The sequence below is a fragment of the Perna viridis genome, chromosome 8 (genome assembly GCF_037379345.1).
Source record: "Perna viridis isolate PV_CMFRI_1.1 ecotype Kerala chromosome 8, ASM3737934v1, whole genome shotgun sequence".
Taxonomy (NCBI): Eukaryota; Metazoa; Mollusca; class Bivalvia; order Mytilida; family Mytilidae; genus Perna; species Perna viridis.
In genome coordinates, this window is record NC_142452.1 from 23,410,391 (window position 1) to 23,435,622 (window position 25,232).

Here is a 25,232-nt window from a genome sequence, read left to right on the forward strand (position 1 = left end):
ACTTCAAAGTTTTAAACCAACCAGTGTTCAATATGCATCTATTTCACTGCTTTTGCTTGCTTATGAGCATGTTTGTAGCCATAAGGGTTCTTATAAAGTTAACATTTTTTTGTCAATCTTACAACTTTAAGATGCCAAAGTAACAAAAATGCAACAATCAGACCGATTGGATCAGTGTTACTTTAATCATCAAGTGTTGTGTGTTTACAGTAATTTTTAGACATAAACAAATAACGGGTAAGGGCTAACATGATTTTGAAAATCGACGAGAATAAAAATGTTTGACTGCAAAGTGCAATGGCGGTTTTATTTATATAAAATATACACCTTACGAATTATATCTGCCAAATTGTAGCTTTCTACAACGTTTATAACATATATTGTTAAGCATTTGAACATGAATGTAACTCAATACTCAAAATGTTTTTTCCGCACAAAATTTTAGAGGAACAGACTGTCACTATTCTTGAAATTTAAGCACAAAGGCATGCTTTATTAAACGCAGTTGCTTTGTAAGTTTCATTTTTGACTTTAATTGCTCCTTTTCGGAGCAATTAAATTCAAAAATGAAACTGTTAGAACTCTAAGATTTAAGCTAACGTCTGTAGAGACAGCGTGGACTTAAAAGATCGACTTCAAAGTTTTAAACCAACCAGTGTTCAATATGCATCTATTTCACTGCTTTTGCTTGCTTATGAGCATGTTTGTAGCCATAAGGGTTCTTATAAAGTTAACATTTTTTTGTCAATCTTACAACTTTAAGATGCCAAAGTAACAAAAATGCAACAATCAGACCGATTGGATCAGTGTTACTTTAATCATCAAGTGTTGTGTGTTTACAGTAATTTTTAGACATAAACAAATAACGGGTAAGGGCTAACATGATTTTGAAAATCGACGAGAATAAAAATGTTTGACTGCAAAGTGCAATGGCGGTTTTATTTATATGAAATGTATATCTTACGAATTATATCTGCCAAATTGTAGCTTTCTACAACGTTTATAACATATATTGTTAAGCATTTGAACATGAATGTAACTCAATACTCAAAATGTTTTTTCCGCACAAAATTTTAGAGGAACAGACTGTGACTATTCTTGAAATTTAAGCACAAAGGCATGCTTTATTAAACGCAGTTGCTTTGTAAGTTTCATTTTTGACTTTAATTGCTCCTGTTCGGAGCAATTAAATTCAAAAATGAAACTGTTAGAACTCTAAGATTTAAGCTAACGTCTGTAGAGACAGCGTGGACTTAAAAAATCGACTTCAAAGTTTTAAACCAACCAGTGTTCAATATGCATCTATTTCACTGCTTTTGCTTGCTTATGAGCATGTTTGTAGCCATAAGGGTTCTTATAAAGTTAACATTTTTTTGTCAATCTTACAACTTTAAGATGCCAAAGTAACAAAAATGCAACAATCAGACCGATTGGATCAGTGTTACTTTAATCATCAAGTGTTGTGTGTTTACAGTAATTTTTAGACATAAACAAATAACGGGTAAGGGCTAACATGATTTTGAAAATCGACGAGAATAAAAATGTTTGACTGCAAAGTGCAATGGCGGTTTTATTTATATGAAATGTATACCTTACGAATTATATCTGCCAAATTGTAGCTTTCTACAACGTTTATAACATATATTGTTAAGCATTTGAACATGAATGTAACTCAATACTCAAAATGTTTTTTCCGCACAAAATTTTAGAGGAACAGACTGTCACTATTCTTGAAATTTAAGCACAAAGGCATGCTTTATTAAACGCAGTTGCTTTGTAAGTTTCATTTTTGACTTTAATTGCTCCTGTTCGGAGCAATTAAATTCAAAAATGAAACTGTTAGAACTCTAAGATTTAAGCTAACGTCTGTAGAGACAGCGTGGACTTAAAAAATCGACTTCAAAGTTTTAAACCAACCAGTGTTCAATATGCATCTATTTCACTGCTTTTGCTTGCTTATGAGCATGTTTGTAGCCATAAGGGTTCTTATAAAGTTAACATTTTTTTGTCAATCTTACAACTTTAAGATGCCAAAGTAACAAAAATGCAACAATCAGACCGATTGGATCAGTGTTACTTTAATCATCAAGTGTTGTGTGTTTACAGTAATTTTTAGACATAAACAAATAACGGGTAAGGGCTAACATGATTTTGAAAATCGACGAGAATAAAAATGTTTGACTGCAAAGTGCAATGGCGGTTTTATTTATATGAAATGTATACCTTACGAATTATATCTGCCAAATTGTAGCTTTCTACAACGTTTATAACATATATTGTTAAGCATTTGAACATGAATGTAACTCAATACTCAAAATGTTTTTTCCGCACAAAATTTTAGAGGAACAGACTGTCACTATTCTTGAAATTTAAGCACAAAGGCATGCTTTATTAAACGCAGTTGCTTTGTAAGTTTCATTTTTGACTTTAATTGCTCCTGTTCGGAGCAATTAAATTCAAAAATGAAACTGTTAGAACTCTAAGATTTAAGCTAACGTCTGTAGAGACAGCGTGGACTTAAAAAATCGACTTCAAAGTTTTAAACCAACCAGTGTTCAATATGCATCTATTTCACTGCTTTTGCTTGCTTATGAGCATGTTTGTAGCCATAAGGGTTCTTATAAAGTTAACATTTTTTTGTCAATCTTACAACTTTAAGATGCCAAAGTAACAAAAATGCAACAATCAGACCGATTGGATCAGTGTTACTTTAATCATCAAGTGTTGTGTGTTTACAGTAATTTTTAGACATAAACAAATAACGGGTAAGGGCTAACATGATTTTGAAAATCGACGAGAATAAAAATGTTTGACTGCAAAGTGCAATGGCGGTATTATTTATATGAAATGTATACCTTACGAATTATATCTGCCAAATTGTAGCTTTCTACAACGTTTATAACATATATTGTTAAGCATTTGAACATGAATGTAACTCAATACTCAAAATGTTTTTTCCGCACAAAATTTTAGAGGAACAGACTGTGACTATTCTTGAAATTTAAGCACAAAGGCATGCTTTATTAAACGCAGTTGCTTTGTAAGTTTCATTTTTGACTTTAATTGCTCCTTTTCGGAGCAATTAAATTCAAAAATGAAACTGTTAGAACTCTAAGATTTAAGCTAACGTCTGTAGAGACAGCGTGGACTTAAAAAATCGACTTCAAAGTTTTAAACCAACCAGTGTTCAATATGCATCTATTTCACTGCTTTTGCTTGCTTATGAGCATGTTTGTAGCCATAAGGGTTCTTATAAAGTTAACATTTTTTTGTCAATCTTACAACTTTAAGATGCCAAAGTAACAAAAATGCAACAATCAGACCGATTGGATCAGTGTTACTTTAATCATCAAGTGTTGTGTGTTTACAGTAATTTTTAGACATAAACAAATAACGGGTAAGGGCTAACATGATTTTGAAAATCGACGAGAATAAAAATGTTTGACTGCAAAGTGCAATGGCGGTTTTATTTATATGAAATGTATACCTTACGAATTATATCTGCCAAATTGTAGCTTTCTACAACGTTTATAACATATATTGTTAAGCATTTGAACATGAATGTAACTCAATACTCAAAATGTTTTTTCCGCACAAAATTTTAGAGGAACAGACTGTGACTATTCTTGAAATTTAAGCACAAAGGCATGCTTTATTAAACGCAGTTGCTTTGTAAGTTTCATTTTTGACTTTAATTCAAAAATGAAACTGTTAGAACTCTAAGATTTAAGCTAACGTCTGTAGAGACAGCGTGGACTTAAAAGATCGACTTCAAAGTTTTAAACCAACCAGTGTTCAATATGCATCTATTTCACTGCTTTTGCTTGCTTATGAGCATGTTTGTAGCCATAAGGGTTCTTATAAAGTTAACATTTTTTTGTCAATCTTACAACTTTAAGATGCCAAAGTAACAAAAATGCAACAATCAGACCGATTGGATCAGTGTTACTTTAATCATCAAGTGTTGTGTGTTTACAGTAATTTTTAGACATAAACAAATAACGGGTAAGGGCTAACATGATTTTGAAAATCGACGAGAATAAAAATGTTTGACTGCAAAGTGCAATGGCGGTTTTATTTATATAAAATATACACCTTACGAATTATATCTGCCAAATTGTAGCTTTCTACAACGTTTATAACATATATTGTTAAGCATTTGAACATGAATGTAACTCAATACTCAAAATGTTTTTTCCGCACAAAATTTTAGAGGAACAGACTGTCACTATTCTTGAAATTTAAGCACAAAGGCATGCTTTATTAAACGCAGTTGCTTTGTAAGTTTCATTTTTGACTTTAATTGCTCCTATTCGGAGCAATTAAATTCAAAAATGAAACTGTTAGAACTCTAAGATTTAAGCTAACGTCTGTAGAGACAGCGTGGACTTAAAAAATCGACTTCAAAGTTTTAAACCAACCAGTGTTCAATATGCATCTATTTCACTGATTTTGCTTGCTTATGAGCATGTTTGTAGCCATAAGGGTTCTGATAAAGTTAACATTTTTTTGTCAATCTTACAACTTTAAGATGCCAAAGTAACAAAAATGCAACAATCAGACCGATTGGATCAGTGTTACTTTAATCATCAAGTGTTGTGTGTTTACAGTAATTTTTAGACATAAACAAATAACGGGTAAGGGCTAACATGATTTTGAAAATCGACGAGAATAAAAATGTTTGACTGCAAAGTGCAATGGCGGTTTTATTTATATGAAATGTATACCTTACGAATTATATCTGCCAAATTGTAGCTTTCTACAACGTTTATAACATATATTGTTAAGCATTTGAACATGAATGTAACTCAATACTCAAAATGTTTTTCCGCACAAAATTTTAGAGGAACAGACTGTGACTATTCTTGAAATTTAAGCACAAAGGCATGCTTTATTAAACGCAGTTGCTTTGTAAGTTTCATTTTTGACTTTAATTGCTCCTGTTCGGAGCAATTAAATTCAAAAATGAAACTGTTAGAACTCTAAGATTTAAGCTAACGTCTGTAGAGACAGCGTGGACTTAAAAGATCGACTTCAAAGTTTTAAACCAACCAGTGTTCAATATGCATCTATTTCACTGCTTTTGCTTGCTTATGAGCATGTTTGTAGCCATAAGGGTTCTTATAAAGTTAACATTTTTTTGTCAATCTTACAACTTTAAGATGCCAAAGTAACAAAAATGCAACAATCAGACCGATTGGATCAGTGTTACTTTAATCATCAAGTGTTGTGTGTTTACCGTAATTTTTAGACATAAACAAATAACGGGTAAGGGCTAACATGATTTTGAAAATCGACGAGAATAAAAATGTTTGACTGCAAAGTGCAATGGCGGTTTTATTTATATGAAATATACACCTTACGAATTATATTTCCCAAATTGTAGCTTTCTACAACGTTTATAACATATATTGTTAAGCATTTGAACATGAATGTAACTCAATACTCAAAATTTTTTTTCCGCACAAAATTTTAGAGGAACAGATTGTCACTATTCTTGAAATTTAAGCACAAAGGCATGCTTTATTAAACGCAGTTGCTTTGTAAGTTTCATTTTTGACTTTAATTGCTCCTGTTCGGAGCAATTAAATTCAAAAATGAAACTCTTAGAACTCTAAGATTTAAGCTAACGTCTGTAGAGACAGCGTGGACTTAAAAGATCGACTTCAAAGTTTTAAACCGACCAGTGTTCAATATGCATCTATTTCACTGCTTTTGCTTGCTTATGAGCATGTTTGTAGCCATAAGGGTTCTGATAAAGTTAACATTTTTTTGTCAATCTTACAACTTTAAGATGCCAAAGTAACAAAAATGCAACAATCAGACCGATTGGATCAGTGTTACTTTAATCATCAAGTGTTGTGTGTTTACCGTAATTTTTAGACATAAACAAATAACGGGTAAGGGCTAACATGATTTTGAAAATCGACGAGAATAAAAATGTTTGACTACAAAGTGCAATGGCGGTTTTATTTATATAAAATATACACCTTACGAATTATATCTGCCAAATTGTAGCTTTCTACAACGTTTATAACATATATTGTTAAGCATTTGAACATGAATGTAACTCAATACTCAAAATGTTTTTTCCGCACAAAATTTTAGAGGAACAGACTGTGACTATTCTTGAAATTTAAGCACAAAGGCATGCTTTATTAAACGCAGTTGCTTTGTAAGTTTCATTTTTGACTTTAATTGCTCCTATTCGGAGCAATTAAATTCAAAAATGAAACTGTTAGAACTCTAAGATTTAAGCTAACGTCTGTAGAGACAGCGTGGACTTAAAAAATCGACTTCAAAGTTTTAAACCAACCAGTGTTCAATATGCATCTATTTCACTGCTTTTCCTTGCTTATGAGCATGTTTGTAGCCATAAGGGTTCTTATAAAGTTAACATTTTTTTGTCAATCTTACAACTTTAAGATGCCAAAGTAACAAAAATGCAACAATCAGACCGATTGGATCAGTGTTACTTTAATCATCAAGTGTTGTGTGTTTACAGTAATTTTTAGACATAAACAAATAACGGGTAAGGGCTAACATGATTTTGAAAATCGACGAGAATAAAAATGTTTGACTGCAAAGTGCAATGGCGGTTTTATTTATATGAAATGTATACCTTACGAATTATATCTGCCAAATTGTAGCTTTCTACAACGTTTATAACATATATTGTTAAGCATTTGAACATAAATGTAACTCAATACTCAAAATGTTTTTTCCGCACAAAATTTTAGAGGAACAGACTGTGACTATTCTTGAAATTTAAGCACAAAGGCATGCTTTATTAAACGCAGTTGCTTTGTAAGTTTCATTTTTGACTTTAATTGCTCCTATTCGGAGCAATTAAATTCAAAAATAAAACTGTTAGAACTCTAAGATTTAAGCTAACATCTGTAGAGACAGCGTGGACTTAAAAGATCGACTTCAAAGTTTTAAACCAACCAGTGTTCAATATGCATCTATTTCACTGCTTTTCCTTGCTTATGAGCATGTTTGTAGCCATAAGGGTTCTGATAAAGTTAACATTTTTTTGTCAATCTTACAACTTTAAGATGCCAAAGTAACAAAAATGCAACAATCAGACCGATTGGATCAGTGTTACTTTAATCATCAAGTGTTGTGTGTTTACAGTAATTTTTAGACATAAACAAATAACGGGTAAGGGCTAACATGATTTTGAAAATCGACGAGAATAAAAATGTTTGACTGCAAAGTGCAATGGCGGTTTTAGTTATATGAAATGTATACCTTACGAATTATATCTGCCAAATTGTAGCTTTCTACAACGTTTATAACATATATTGTTAAGCATTTGAACATGAATGTAACTCAATACTCAAAATGTTTTTTCCGCACAAAATTTTAGAGGAACAGACTGTCACTATTCTTGAAATTTAAGCACAAAGGCATGCTTTATTAAACGCAGTTGCTTTGTAAGTTTCATTTTTGACTTTAATTGCTCCTGGTCGGAGCAATTAAATTCAAAAATGAAACTGTTAGAACTCTAAGATTTAAGCTAACGTCTGTAGAGACAGCGTGGACTTAAAAGATCGACTTCAAAGTTTTAAACCAACCAGTGTTCAATATGCATCTATTTCACTGCTTTTGCTTGCATATGAGCATGTTTGTAGCCATAAGGGTTCTTATAAAGTTAACATTTTTATCAAAAATGCAACAATCAGACCGATTGGGTCAGTGTTACTTTAATCATCAAGTGTTGTGTGTTTACCGTAATTTTTAGACATAAACAAATAACGGGTAAGGGCTAACATGATTTTGAAAATCGACGAGAATAAAAATGTTTGACTGCAAAGTGCAATGGCGGTTTTATTTATATGAAATATACACCTTACGAATTATATTTCCCAAATTGTAGCTTTCTACAACGTTTATAACATATATTGTTAAGCATTTGAACATGAATGTAACTCAATACTCAAAATTTTTTTTCCGCACAAAATTTTAGAGGAACAGATTGTCACTATTCTTGAAATTTAAGCACAAAGGCATGTTTTATTAAACGCAGTTGCTTTGTAAGTTTCATTTTTGACTTTAATTGCTCCTGTTCGGAGCAATTAAATTCAAAAATGAAACTCTTAGAACTCTAAGATTTAAGCTAACGTCTGTAGAGACAGCGTGGACTTAAAAGATCGACTTCAAAGTTTTAAACCGACCAGTGTTCAATATGCATCTATTTCACTGCTTTTGCTTGCTTATGAGCATGTTTGTAGCCATAAGGGTTCTGATAAAGTTAACATTTTTTTGTCAATCTTACAACTTTAAGATGCCAAAGTAACAAAAATGCAACAATCAGACCGATTGGATCAGTGTTACTTTAATCATCAAGTGTTGTGTGTTTACAGTAATTTTTAGACATAAACAAATAACGGGTAAGGGCTAACATGATTTTGAAAATCGACGAGAATAAAAATGTTTGACTGCAAAGTGCAATGGCGGTTTTATTTATATGAAATATACACCTTACGAATTATATCTGCCAAATTGTAGCTTTCTACAACGTTTATAACATATATTGTTAAGCATTTGAACATGAAGGTAACTCAATACTCAAAATGTTTTTTCCGCACAAAATTTTAGAGGAACAGACTGTGACTATTCTTGAAATTTAAGCACAAAGGCATGCTTTATTACACGCAGTTGCTTTGGAAGTTTCATTTTTGACTTTAATTGCTCCTGTTCGGAGCAATTAAATTCAAAAATGAAACTGTTAGAACTCTAAAATTTAAGCTAACGTCTGTAGAGACAGCGTGGACTTAAAAGATCGACTTCAAAGTTTTAAACCAACCAGTGTTCAATATGCATCTATTTCACTGCTTTTGCTTGCTTATGAGCATGTTTGTAGCCATAAGGGTTCTTATAAAGTTAACATTTTTTTGTCAATCTTACAACTTTAAGATGCCAAAGTAACAAAAATGCAACAATCAGACCGATTGGTTCAGTGTTACTTTAATCATCAAGTGTTGAAATTTAAGCACAAAGGCATGCTTTATTAAACGCAGTTGCTTTGTAAGTTTCATTTTTGACTTTAATTGCTCCTGTTCGGAGCAATTAAATTAAAAAATGAAACTGTTAGAACTCTAAGATTTAAGCTAACGTCTGTAGAGACAGCGTGGACTTAAAAGATCGACTTCAAAGTTTTAAACCAACCAGTGTTCAATATGCATCTATTTCACTGATTTTGCTTACTTATGAGCATGTTTGTAGCCATAAGGGTTCTTATAAAGTTAACATTTTTTTGTCAATCTTACAACTTTAAGATGCCAAAGTAACAAAAATGCAACAATCAGACCGATTGGATCAGTGTTACTTTAATCATCAAGTGTTGTGTGTTTACAGTAATTTTAGATATAAACAAATAACGGGTAAGGGCTAACATGATTTTGAAAATCGACGAGAATAAAAATGTTTGACTGCAAAGTGCAATGGCGGTTTTATTTATCTGAAATATTCACCTTACGAATTATATCTGCCAAATTGTAGCTTTCTACAACGTTTATAACATATATTGTTAAGCATTTGAACATGAATGTAACTCAATACTCAAAATGTTTTTTCCGCACAAAATTTTAGAGGAACAGACTGTCACTATTCATAAAATTTAAGCACAAAGGCATGCTTTATTACACGCAGTTGCTTTGGAAGTTTCATTTTTGACTTTAATTGCTCCTGTTCGGAGCAATTAAATTCAAAAATGAAACTGTTAGAACTCTAAAATTTAAGCTAACGTCTGTAGAGACAGCGTGGACTTAAAAGATCGACTTCAAAGTTTTAAACCAACCAGTGTTCAATATGCATCTATTTCACTGCTTTTGCTTGCTTATGAGCATGTTTGTAGCCATAAGGGTTCTTATAAAGTTAACATTTTTTTGTCAATCTTACAACTTTAAGATGCCAAAGTAACAAAAATGCAACAATCAGACCGATTGGTTCAGTGTTACTTTAATCATCAAGTGTTGAAATTTAAGCACAAAGGCATGCTTTATTAAACGCAGTTGCTTTGTAAGTTTCATTTTTGACTTTAATTGCTCCTGTTCGGAGCAATTAAATTAAAAAATGAAACTGTTAGAACTCTAAGATTTAAGCTAACGTCTGTAGAGACAGCGTGGACTTAAAAGATCGACTTCAAAGTTTTAAACCAACCAGTGTTCAATATGCATCTATTTCACTGATTTTGCTTGCTTATGAGCATGTTTGTAGCCATAAGGGTTCTTATAAAGTTAACATTTTTTTGTCAATCTTACAACTTTAAGATGCCAAAGTAACAAAAATGCAACAATCAGACCGATTGGATCAGTGTTACTTTAATCATCAAGTGTTGTGTGTTTACAGTAATTTTAGATATAAACAAATAACGGGTAAGGGCTAACATGATTTTGAAAATCGACGAGAATAAAAATGTTTGACTGCAAAGTGCAATGCCGGTTTTATTTATCTGAAATATTCACCTTACGAATTATATCTGCCAAATTGTAGCTTTCTACAACGTTTATAACATATATTGTTAAGCATTTGAACATGAATGTAACTCAATACTCAAAATGTTTTTTCCGCACAAAATTTTAGAGGAACAGACTGTCACTATTCATAAAATTTAAGCACAAAGGCATGCTTTATTAAACGCAGTTGCTTTGTAAGTTTCATTTTTGACTTTAATTGCTCCTGTTCGGAGCAATTAAATTCAAAAATGAAACTGTTAGAACTCTAAGATTTAAGCTAACGTCTGTAGAGACAGCGTGGACTTAAAAGATCGACTTCAAAGTTTTAAACCAACCAGTGTTCAATATGCATCTATTTCACTGCTTTTGCTTGCTTATGAGCATGTTTGTAGCCATAAGGGTTCTTATAAAGTTAACATTTTTTTGTCAATCTTACAACTTTAAGATGCCAAAGTAACAAAAATGCAACAATCAGACCGATTGGATCAGTGTTACTTTAATCATCAAGTGTTGTGTGTTTACAGTAATTTTTAGACATAAACAAATAACGGGTAAGGGCTAACATGATTTTGAAAATCGACGAGAACAAAAATGTTTGACTGCAAAGTGCAATGGCGGTTTTATTTATATGAAATATACACCTTACGAATTATATCTGCCAAATTGTAGCTTTCTACAACGTTTATAACATATATTGTTAAGCATTTGAACATAAATGTAACTCAATACTCAAAATGTTTTTTCCGCACAAAATTTTAGAGGAACAGACTGTCACTATTCTTGAAATTTAAGCACAAAGGCATGCTTTATTAAACGCAGTTGCTTTGTAAGTTTCATTTTTGACTTTAATTGCTCCTGTTCGGAGCAATTAAATTCAAAAATGAAACTGTTAGAACTCTAAGATTTAAGCTAACGTCTGTAGAGACAGCGTGGACTTAAAAGATCGACTTCAAAGTTTTAAACCAACCAGTGTTCAATATGCATCTATTTCACTGCTTTTGCTTGCTTATGAGCATGTTTGTAGCCATAAGGGTTCTTATAAAGTTAACATTTTTTTGTCAATCTTACAACTTTAAGATGCCAAAGTAACAAAAATGCAACAATCAGACCGATTGGATCAGTGTTACTTTAATCATCAAGTGTTGTGTGTTTACAGTAATTTTTAGACATAAACAAATAACGGGTAAGGGCTAACATGATTTTGAAAATCGACGAGAATAAAAATGTTTGACTGCAAAGTGCAATGGCGGTTTTATTTATATGAAATATACACCTTACGAATTATATCTGCCAAATTGTAGCTTTCTACAACGTTTATAACATATATTGTTAAGCATTTGAACATGAAGGTAACTCAATACTCAAAATGTTTTTTCCGCACAAAATTTTAGAGGAACAGACTGTGACTATTCTTGAAATTTAAGCACAAAGGCATGCTTTATTACACGCAGTTGCTTTGGAAGTTTCATTTTTGACTTTAATTGCTCCTGTTCGGAGCAATTAAATTCAAAAATGAAACTGTTAGAACTCTAAAATTTAAGCTAACGTCTGTAGAGACAGCGTGGACTTAAAAGATCGACTTCAAAGTTTTAAACCAACCAGTGTTCAATATGCATCTATTTCACTGCTTTTGCTTGCTTATGAGCATGTTTGTAGCCATAAGGGTTCTTATAAAGTTAACATTTTTTTGTCAATCTTACAACTTTAAGATGCCAAAGTAACAAAAATGCAACAATCAGACCGATTGGTTCAGTGTTACTTTAATCATCAAGTGTTGAAATTTAAGCACAAAGGCATGCTTTATTAAACGCAGTTGCTTTGTAAGTTTCATTTTTGACTTTAATTGCTCCTGTTCGGAGCAATTAAATTAAAAAATGAAACTGTTAGAACTCTAAGATTTAAGCTAACGTCTGTAGAGACAGCGTGGACTTAAAAGATCGACTTCAAAGTTTTAAACCAACCAGTGTTCAATATGCATCTATTTCACTGCTTTTGCTTGCTTATGAGCATGTTTGTAGCCATAAGGGTTCTTATAAGGTTAACATTTTTTTGTCAATCTTACAACTTTAAGATGCTAAAGTAACAAAAATGCAACAATCAGACCGATTGGATCAGTGTTACTTTAATCATCAACTGTTGTGTGTTTACCGTAATTTTTAGACATAAACAAATAACGGGTAAAGGCTAACATGATTTTGAAAATCGACGAGAATAAAAATGTTTGACTGCAAAGTGCAATGGCGGTTTTATTTATATGAAATATACACCTTACGAATTATATTTCCCAAATTGTAGCTTTCTACAACGTTTATAACATATATTGTTAAGCATTTGAACATGAATGTAACTCAATACTCAAAATTTTTTTTCCGCACAAAATTTTAGAGGAACAGATTGTCACTATTCTTGAAATTTAAGCACAAAGGCATGTTTTATTAAACGCAGTTGCTTTGTAAGTTTCATTTTTGACTTTAATTGCTCCTGTTCGGAGCAATTAAATTCAAAAATGAAACTCTTAGAACTCTAAGATTTAAGCTAACGTCTGTAGAGACAGCGTGGACTTAAAAGATCGACTTCAAAGTTTTAAACCGACCAGTGTTCAATATGCATCTATTTCACTGCTTTTGCTTGCTTATGAGCATGTTTGTAGCCATAAGGGTTCTGATAAAGTTAACATTTTTTTGTCAATCTTACAACTTTAAGATGCCAAAGTAACAAAAATGCAACAATCAGACCGATTGGATCAGTGTTACTTTAATCATCAAGTGTTGTGTGTTTACAGTAATTTTTAGACATAAACAAATAACGGGTAAGGGCTAACATGATTTTGAAAATCGACGAGAATAAAAATGTTTGACTGCAAAGTGCAATGGCGGTTTTATTTATATGAAATATACACCTTACGAATTATATCTGCCAAATTGTAGCTTTCTACAACGTTTATAACATATATTGTTAAGCATTTGAACATGAAGGTAACTCAATACTCAAAATGTTTTTTCCGCACAAAATTTTAGAGGAACAGACTGTGACTATTCTTGAAATTTAAGCACAAAGGCATGCTTTATTACACGCAGTTGCTTTGGAAGTTTCATTTTTGACTTTAATTGCTCCTGTTCGGAGCAATTAAATTCAAAAATGAAACTGTTAGAACTCTAAAATTTAAGCTAACGTCTGTAGAGACAGCGTGGACTTAAAAGATCGACTTCAAAGTTTTAAACCAACCAGTGTTCAATATGCATCTATTTCACTGCTTTTGCTTGCTTATGAGCATGTTTGTAGCCATAAGGGTTCTTATAAAGTTAACATTTTTTTGTCAATCTTACAACTTTAAGATGCCAAAGTAACAAAAATGCAACAATCAGACCGATTGGTTCAGTGTTACTTTAATCATCAAGTGTTGAAATTTAAGCACAAAGGCATGCTTTATTAAACGCAGTTGCTTTGTAAGTTTCATTTTTGACTTTAATTGCTCCTGTTCGGAGCAATTAAATTAAAAAATGAAACTGTTAGAACTCTAAGATTTAAGCTAACGTCTGTAGAGACAGCGTGGACTTAAAAGATCGACTTCAAAGTTTTAAACCAACCAGTGTTCAATATGCATCTATTTCACTGATTTTGCTTACTTATGAGCATGTTTGTAGCCATAAGGGTTCTTATAAAGTTAACATTTTTTTGTCAATCTTACAACTTTAAGATGCCAAAGTAACAAAAATGCAACAATCAGACCGATTGGATCAGTGTTACTTTAATCATCAAGTGTTGTGTGTTTACAGTAATTTTAGATATAAACAAATAACGGGTAAGGGCTAACATGATTTTGAAAATCGACGAGAATAAAAATGTTTGACTGCAAAGTGCAATGGCGGTTTTATTTATCTGAAATATTCACCTTACGAATTATATCTGCCAAATTGTAGCTTTCTACAACGTTTATAACATATATTGTTAAGCATTTGAACATGAATGTAACTCAATACTCAAAATGTTTTTTCCGCACAAAATTTTAGAGGAACAGACTGTCACTATTCATAAAATTTAAGCACAAAGGCATGCTTTATTACACGCAGTTGCTTTGGAAGTTTCATTTTTGACTTTAATTGCTCCTGTTCGGAGCAATTAAATTCAAAAATGAAACTGTTAGAACTCTAAAATTTAAGCTAACGTCTGTAGAGACAGCGTGGACTTAAAAGATCGACTTCAAAGTTTTAAACCAACCAGTGTTCAATATGCATCTATTTCACTGCTTTTGCTTGCTTATGAGCATGTTTGTAGCCATAAGGGTTCTTATAAAGTTAACATTTTTTTGTCAATCTTACAACTTTAAGATGCCAAAGTAACAAAAATGCAACAATCAGACCGATTGGTTCAGTGTTACTTTAATCATCAAGTGTTGAAATTTAAGCACAAAGGCATGCTTTATTAAACGCAGTTGCTTTGTAAGTTTCATTTTTGACTTTAATTGCTCCTGTTCGGAGCAATTAAATTAAAAAATGAAACTGTTAGAACTCTAAGATTTAAGCTAACGTCTGTAGAGACAGCGTGGACTTAAAAGATCGACTTCAAAGTTTTAAACCAACCAGTGTTCAATATGCATCTATTTCACTGATTTTGCTTGCTTATGAGCATGTTTGTAGCCATAAGGGTTCTTATAAAGTTAACATTTTTTTGTCAATCTTACAACTTTAAGATGCCAAAGTAACAAAAATGCAACAATCAGACCGATTGGATCAGTGTTACTTTAATCATCAAGTGTTGTGTGTTTACAGTAATTTTAGATATAAACAAATAACGGGTAAGGGCTAACATGATTTTGAAAATCGACGAGAATAAAAATGTTTGACTGCAAAGTGCAATGCCGGTTTTATTTATCTGAAATATTCACCTTACGAATTATATCTGCCAAATTGTAGCTTTCTACAACGTTTATAACATATATTGTTAAGCATTTGAACATGAATGTAACTCAATACTCAAAATGTTTTTTCCGCACAAAATTTTAGAGGAACAGACTGTCACTATTCATAAAATTTAAGCACAAAGGCATGCTTTATTAAACGCAGTTGCTTTGTAAGTTTCATTTTTGACTTTAATTGCTCCTGTTCGGAGCAATTAAATTCAAAAATGAAACTGTTAGAACTCTAAGATTTAAGCTAACGTCTGTAGAGACAGCGTGGACTTAAAAGATCGACTTCAAAGTTTTAAACCAACCAGTGTTCAATATGCATCTATTTCACTGCTTTTGCTTGCTTATGAGCATGTTTGTAGCCATAAGGGTTCTTATAAAGTTAACATTTTTTTGTCAATCTTACAACTTTAAGATGCCAAAGTAACAAAAATGCAACAATCAGACCGATTGGATCAGTGTTACTTTAATCATCAAGTGTTGTGTGTTTACAGTAATTTTTAGACATAAACAAATAACGGGTAAGGGCTAACATGATTTTGAAAATCGACGAGAACAAAAATGTTTGACTGCAAAGTGCAATGGCGGTTTTATTTATATGAAATATACACCTTACGAATTATATCTGCCAAATTGTAGCTTTCTACAACGTTTATAACATATATTGTTAAGCATTTGAACATAAATGTAACTCAATACTCAAAATGTTTTTTCCGCACAAAATTTTAGAGGAACAGACTGTCACTATTCTTGAAATTTAAGCACAAAGGCATGCTTTATTAAACGCAGTTGCTTTGTAAGTTTCATTTTTGACTTTAATTGCTCCTGTTCGGAGCAATTAAATTCAAAAATGAAACTGTTAGAACTCTAAGATTTAAGCTAACGTCTGTAGAGACAGCGTGGACTTAAAAGATCGACTTCAAAGTTTTAAACCAACCAGTGTTCAATATGCATCTATTTCACTGCTTTTGCTTGCTTATGAGCATGTTTGTAGCCATAAGGGTTCTTATAAAGTTAACATTTTTTTGTCAATCTTACAACTTTAAGATGCCAAAGTAACAAAAATGCAACAATCAGACCGATTGGATCAGTGTTACTTTAATCATCAAGTGTTGTGTGTTTACAGTAATTTTTAGACATAAACAAATAACGGGTAAGGGCTAACATGATTTTGAAAATCGACGAGAATAAAAATGTTTGACTGCAAAGTGCAATGGCGGTTTTATTTATATGAAATATACACCTTACGAATTATATCTGCCAAATTGTAGCTTTCTACAACGTTTATAACATATATTGTTAAGCATTTGAACATGAAGGTAACTCAATACTCAAAATGTTTTTTCCGCACAAAATTTTAGAGGAACAGACTGTGACTATTCTTGAAATTTAAGCACAAAGGCATGCTTTATTACACGCAGTTGCTTTGGAAGTTTCATTTTTGACTTTAATTGCTCCTGTTCGGAGCAATTAAATTCAAAAATGAAACTGTTAGAACTCTAAAATTTAAGCTAACGTCTGTAGAGACAGCGTGGACTTAAAAGATCGACTTCAAAGTTTTAAACCAACCAGTGTTCAATATGCATCTATTTCACTGCTTTTGCTTGCTTATGAGCATGTTTGTAGCCATAAGGGTTCTTATAAAGTTAACATTTTTTTGTCAATCTTACAACTTTAAGATGCCAAAGTAACAAAAATGCAACAATCAGACCGATTGGTTCAGTGTTACTTTAATCATCAAGTGTTGAAATTTAAGCACAAAGGCATGCTTTATTAAACGCAGTTGCTTTGTAAGTTTCATTTTTGACTTTAATTGCTCCTGTTCGGAGCAATTAAATTAAAAAATGAAACTGTTAGAACTCTAAGATTTAAGCTAACGTCTGTAGAGACAGCGTGGACTTAAAAGATCGACTTCAAAGTTTTAAACCAACCAGTGTTCAATATGCATCTATTTCACTGCTTTTGCTTGCTTATGAGCATGTTTGTAGCCATAAGGGTTCTTATAAAGTTAACATTTTTTTGTCAATCTTACAACTTTAAGATGCTAAAGTAACAAAAATGCAACAATCATACCGATTGGATCAGAGTTACTTTAATCATCAACTGTTATGTGTTCACAGTAATTTTTAGACACAAACAAATAACGGGTAAGGGCTAACATGATTTTGAAAATCGACGAGAATAAAAATGTTTGACTGCAAAGTGCAACGACGGTTTTATTTATATGAAATACACACCTTACGAATTATATCTGCCAAATTGTAGCTTTCTACAACGTTTATAACATATATTGTTAAGCATTTGAACATAAATGTAACTCAATACTCAAAATGTTTTTTCCGCACAAAATTTTAGAGGAATAGACTGTCACTATTCTTGAAATTTAAGCACAAAGGCATGCTTTTTTAAACGCAGTTGCTTTGTAAGTTTCGGTTTTGACTTTAATTGCTCCTGTTCGGAGCAATTAAATTCAAAAATGAAACTGTTAGAACTCTAAGATTTAAGCTAACGTCTGTAGAGACAGCGTAGACTTAAAAGATCGACTTCAAAGTTTTAAACCAACCAGTGTTCAATATGCATCTATTTCACTGCTTTTTCTTGCTTATGAGCATGTTTGTAGCCATAAGTGTTCTTATAAAGTTAACATTTTTTGTCAATCGTACAACTTTAAGATGCCAAAGTAACAAAAATGCAACAATCAGACCGATTGGATCAGTGTTACTTTAATCATCAAGTGTTGTGTGTTTACAGTAATTTTTAGACATAAACAAATAACGGGTAAGGGCTAACATGATTTTGAAAATCGACGAGAATAAAAATGTTTGACTGCAAAGTGCAATGGCGGTTTTATTTATATGAAATATCCACCTTACGAATTATATCTGCCAAATTGTAGCTTTCTACAACGTTTATAACATATATTGTTAAGCATTTGAACATAAATGTAACTCAATACTCAAAATGTTTTTTCCGCACAAAATTTTAGAGGAACAGACTGTCACTATTCTTGAAATTTAAGCACAAAGGCATGCTTTATTAAACGCAGTTGCTTTGTAAGTTTCATTTTTGACTCAATTTCCGAACAGGAGCAATTAAATTCAAAAATGAAACTGTTAGAACTCTAAGATTTAAGCTAACGTCTGTAGAGACAGCGTGGACTTAAAAGATCGACTTCAAAGTTTTAAACCAACCAGTGTTCAATATGCATCTATTTCACTGCTTTTGCTTGCTTATGAGCATGTTTGTAGCCGTAAGGGTTCTTATAAAGTTAACTTTTTTTGTCAATCTTACAACTTTAAGATGCCAAAGTAACACAAATGCAACAATCAGACCGATTGGATCAGTGTTACTTTAATCATCAAGTGTTGTGTGTTTACAGTAATCTTTAGACATCAACAAATAACCGGCAAGGGCTAACATGACTTTGAAAATCGACGAGAATAAAAATGTTTGACTTCAAAGTGTAATGGCGGTTTTATTTATATGAAATATACACCTTACGAATTATATCTACCAAATTGTAGCTTTCTACAACGTTTATAACATATATTGTTAAGCATTTGAACATAAATGTAACTCAATACTCAAAATGTTTTTTCCGCACAAAATTTTAGAGGAACAGACTGTCACTATTCTTGAAATTTAAGCACAAAGGCATGCTTTATTAAACGCAGTTGCTTTGTAAGTTTCATTTTTGACTTTAATTGCTCCTGTTCGGAGCAATTAAATTAAAAAATGAAACTGTTAGAACTCTAAGATTTACGCTAACGTCTGTAGAGACAGCGTGGACTTAAAAGATCGACTTCAAAGTTTTAAACCAACCAGTGTTCAATATGCATCTATTTCACTGCTTTTGCTTGCTTATGAGCATGTTTGTAGCCATAAGGGTTCTTATAAAGTTAAATTTTTTTGTCAATCGTACAACTTTAAGATGCCAAAGTAACAAAAATGCAACAATCAGACCGATTGGATCAGTGTTACTTTAATCATCAAGTGTTGTGTGTTTACAGTAATTTTTAGACATAAACATATAACGGGTAATGGCTAACATGATTTTGAAAATCGACGAGAATAAATATGTTTGACTGCAAAGTGCAATGGCGGTTTTATTTATATGAAATATACACCTTACGAATTATATCTGCCAAATTGTAGCTTTCTACAACGTTTATAACATATATTGTTAAGCATTTGAACATAAATGTAACTCAATACTCAAAATGTTTTTTCCGCACAAAATTTTAGAGGAACAGACTGTCACTATTCTTGAAATTTAAGCACAAAGGCATGCTTTATTAAACGCAGTTGCTTTGTAAGTTTCATTTTTGACTTTAATTGCTCCTGTTCGGAGCAATTAAATTCAAAAATGAAACTGTTAGAACTCTAAGATTTACGCTAACGTCTGTAGAGACAGCGTGGACTTAAAAGATCGACTTCAAAGTTTTAAACCAACCAGTGTTCAATATGCATCTATTTCACTGCTTTTGCTTGCTTATGAGCATGTTTGTAGCCATAAGGGTTCTTATAAAGTTAAATTTTTTTGTCAATCGTACAACTTTAAGATGCCAAAGTAACAAAAATGCAACAATCAGACCGATTGGATCAGTGTTACTTTAATCATCAAGTGTTGTGTGTTTACAGTAATTTTTAGACATAAACAAATAACGGGTAATGGCTAACATGATTTTGAAAATCGACGAGAATAAATATGTTTGACTGCAAAGTGCAATGGCGGTTTTATTTATATGAAATATACACCTTACGAATTATATCTGCCAAATTGTAGCTTTCTACAACGTTTATAACATATATTGTTAAGCATTTGAACATAAATGTAACTCAATACTCAAAATGTTTTTTCCGCACAAAATTTTAGAGGAACAGACTGTCACTATTCTTGAAATTTAAGCACAAAGGCATACTTTATTAAACGCAGTTGCTTTGTAAGTTTCATTTTTGACTTTAATTGCTCCTGTTCGGAGCAATTAAATTGAAGAATGAAACTGTTAGAACTCTACGATTTAAGCTAACATCTGTAGAGACAGCGTGGACTTAAAAGATCGACTTCAAAGTTTTAGACCAACCAGTGTTCAATATGCATCTATTTCACTGCTTTTGCTTGCTTATGAACATCTTTGTAGCCGTAAGGGTTCTTATAAAGTTAACTTTTTTTTGTCAATCTTACAACTTTAAGATGCCAAAGTAACACAAATGCAACAATCAGACCGATTGGATCAGTGTTACTTTAATCATCAAGTGTTGTGTGTTTACAGTAATCTTTAGACATCAACAAATAACGGGTAAGGGCTAACATGACTTTGAAAATCGACGAGAATAAAAATGTTTGACTTCAAAGTGTAATGGCGGTTTTATTTATATGAAATATACACCTTACGAATTATATCTACCAAATTGTAGCTTTCTACAACGTTTATAACATATATTGTTAAGCATTTGAACATAAATGTAACTCAATACTCAAAATGTTTTTTCCGCACAAAATTTTAGAGGAACAGACTGTCACTATTCTTGAAATTTAAGCACAAAGGCATGCTTTATTAAACGCAGTTGCTTTGTAAGTTTCATTTTTGACTTTAATTGCTCCTGTTCGGAGCAATTAAATTCAAAAATGAAACTGTTAGAACTCTAAGATTTACGCTAACGTCTGTAGAGACAGCGTGGACTTAAAAGATCGACTTCAAAGTTTTAAACCAACCAGTGTTCAATATGCATCTATTTCACTGCTTTTGCTTGCTTATGAGCATGTTTGTAGCCATAAGGGTTCTTATAAAGTTATCATTTTTTTGTCAATCGTACAACTTTAAGATGCCAAAGTAACAAAAATGCAACAATCAGACCGATTGGATCAGTGTTACTTTAATCATCAAGTGTTGTGTGTTTATAGTAATTTTTAGACATAAACAAATAACGGGTAATGGCTAACATGATTTTGAAAATCGACGAGAATAAATATGTTTGACCGCAAAGTGCAATGGCGGTTTTATTTATATGAAATATACACCTTCCGAATTATATCTGCCAAATTGTAGCTTTCTACAACGTTTATAACATATATTGTTAAGCATTTGAACATATATGTAACTCAATACTCAAAATGTTTTTTCCGCACAAAATTTTAGAGGAACAGACTGTCACTATTCTTGAAATTTAAGCACAAAGGCATGCTTTATTAAACGCAGTTGCTTTGTAAGTTTCATTTTTGACTTCAATTGCTCCTGTTCGGAGCAATTAAATTCAAAAATGAAACTGTTAGAACTCTAAGATTTAAGCTAACGTCTGTAGAGACAGCGTGGACTTAAAAGATCGACTTCAAAGTTTTAAACCAACCATTGTTCAATATGCATCTATTTCACTGCTTTTGCTTGCGTATGAGCATGTTTGTAGCCATAAGGGTTCTTATAAAGTTAACATTTTTTGTCAATCTTACAACTTTAAGATGCCAAAGTAACAAAAATGCAACAATCAGACCGATTGGATCAGTGTTACTTTAATCATCAAGTGTAGTGTGTTTACAGTAATTTTTAGACATAAACAAATAACGGGTAAGGGCTAACATGATTTTGAAAATCGAAGAGAATAAAAATGTTTGACTGCAAAGTGCAATGGCGGTTTTATTTATATGAAATATACACCTTACGAATTATATCTGCCAAATTGTAGCTTTCTACAACGTTTATAACATATATTGTTAAGCATTTGAACATAAATATAACTCAATACTCAAAATGTTTTTTCCGCACAAAATTTTAGAGGAACAGACTGTCACTATTCTTGAAATTTAAGCACAAAGGCATGCTTTATTAAACGCAGTTGCTTTGTAAGTTTCATTTTTGACTTCAATTGCTCCTATTCGGAGCAATTAAATTCAAAAATGAAACTGTTAGAAGTCTAAGATTTAAGCTAACGTCTGTAGAGACAGCGTGGACTTAAAAGATCGACTTCAAAGTTTTAAACCAACCAGTGTTCAATATGCATCTATTTCACTGCTTTTGCTTGCTTATGAGCATGTTTGTAGCCATAAGGGTTCTTATAAAGTTAACATTTTTTGTCAATCTTACAACTTTAAGATGCCAAAGTAAGAAAAATGCAACAATCAGACCGATTGGATCAGTGTTACTTTAATCATCAAGTGTTGTGTGTTTACAGTAATTTTTAGACATAAACAAATAACGGGTAAGGGCTAACATGATTTTGAAAATCGACGAGAATAAAAATGTTTGACTGCAAAGTGCAATGGCGGTTTTATTTATATGAAATATACACCTTACGAATTATATCTGCCAAATTGTAGCTTTCTACAACGTTTATAACATATATTGTTAAGCATTTGAACATAAATGTAACTCAATACTCAAAATGTTTTTTCCGCACAAAATTTTAGAGGAACAGACTGTCACTATTCTTGAAATTTAAGCACAAAGGCATGCTTTATTAAACGCAGTTGCTTTGTAAGTTTCATTTTTGACTTTAATTGCTCCTGTTCGGAGCAATTAAATTCAAAAATGAAACTGTCAGAACTCTAAGATTTAAGCTAACGTCTGTAGAGACAGCGTGGACTTAAAAGATCGACTTCAAAGTTTTAAACCAACCAGTGTTCAATATGCATCTATTTCACTGCTTTTGCTTGCTTATGAGCATGTTTGTAGCCGTAAGGGTTCTTATAAAGTTAACTTTTTTTTTGTCAATCTTACAACTTTAAGATGCCAAAGTAACAAAAATGCAACAATCAGACCGATTGGATCAGTGTTACTTTAATCATCAGGTGTTGTGTGTTTACAGTAATCTTTAGACATCAACAAATAACGGGTAAGGGCTAACATGACTTTGAAAATCGACGAGAATAAAAATGTTTGACTGCAAAGTGTAATGGCGGTTTTATATATATGAAATATCCACCTTACGAATTATATCTACCAAATTGTAGCTTTCTACAACGTTTATAACATATATTGTTAAGCATTTGAACATAAATGTAACTCAATACTCAAAATGTTTTTTTCGCACAAAATTTTAGAGGAACAGACTGTCACTATTCTTGAAATTTAAGCACAAAGGCATGCTTTATTAAACGCAGTTGCTTTGTAAGTTTCATTTTTGACTTTAATTTTCCGAACAGGAGCAATTAAAGTCAAAAATGAAACTGTTAGAACTCTAAGATTTAAGCTAACGTCTGTAGAGACAGCGTGGACTTAAAAGATCGACTTCAAAGTTTTAAACCAACCAGTGTTCAATATGCATCTATTTCACTGCTTTTTCTTGCTTATGAGCATGTTTGTAGCCATAAGGGTTCTTATAAAGTTAACATTTTTTTGTCAATCTTACAACTTTAAGATGCCAAAGTAACAAAAATGCAACAATCAGACCGATTGGATCAGTGTTACTTTAATCATCAAGTGTTGTGTGTTTACAGTAATTTTTAGACATAAATAACGGGTAAGGGCTAACATGATTTTGAAAATCGACGAGAATAAAAATGTTTGACTGCAAAGTGCAATGGCGGTTTTATTTATATGAAATATACACCTCACGAATTATATCTGCCAAATTGTAGCTTTCTACAACGTTTATAACATATATTGTTAAGCATTTGAACATAAATGTAACTCAATACTCAAAATGTTTTTTCCGCACAAAATTTTAGAGGAACAGACTGTCACTATTCTTGAAATTTAAGCACAAAGGCATGCTTTATTAAACGCAGTTGCTTTGTAAGTTTCATTTTTGACTTTAATTGCTCCTGTTCGGAGCAATTAAATTCAAAAATGAAACTGTTAGAACTCTAAGATTTAAGCTAACGTCTGTAGAGACAGCGTGGACTTAAAAGATCGACTTCAAAGTTTTAAACCAACCAGTGTTCAATATGCATCTATTTCACTGCTTTTGCTTGCTTATGAGCATGTGTGTAGCCGTAAGGGTTCTTATAAAGTTTACTTTTTTTTGTCAATCTTACAACTTTAAGATGCCAAAGTAACAAAAATGCAACAATCAGACCGATTGGATCAGTGTTACTTTAATCATCAAGTGTTGTGTGTTTACAGTAATCTTTAGACATCAACAAATAAAGGGTAAAGGCTAACATGACTTTGAAAATCGACGAGAATAAAAATGTTTGACTGCAAAGTGTAATGGCGGTTTTATTTATATGAAATATACACCTTACGAATTATATCTGCCAAATTGTAGCTTTCTACAACGTTTATAACATATATTGTTAAGCATTTGAACATAAATGTAACTCAATACTCAAAATGTTTTTTCCGCACAAAATTTTAGAGGAACAGACTGTCACTATTCTTGAAATTTAAGCACAAAGGCATGCTTTATTAAACGCAGTTGTTCGGAGCAATTAAAGTCAAAAATGAAACTGTTAGAACTCTAAGATTTAAGCTAACGTCTGTAGAGACAGCGTGGACTTAAAAGATCGACTTCAAAGTTTTAAACCAACCAGTGTTCAATATGCATCTATTTCACTGCTTTTGCTTGCTTATGAGCATGTTTGTAGCCATAAGGGTTCTTATAAAGTTAACATTTTTTTGTCAATCTTACAACTTTAAGATGCCAAAGTAACAAAAATGCAACAATCAGACCGATTGGATCAGTGTTACTTTAATCATCAAGTGTTGTGTGTTTACAGTAATTTTTAGACATAAATAACGGGTAAGGGCTAACATGATTTTGAAAATCGACGAGAATAAAAATGTTTGACTGCAAAGTGCAATGGCGGTTTTATTTATATGAAATATACACCTCACGAATTATATCTGCCAAATTGTAGCTTTCTACAACGTTTATAACATATATTGTTAAGCATTTGAACATAAATGTAACTCAATACTCAAAAT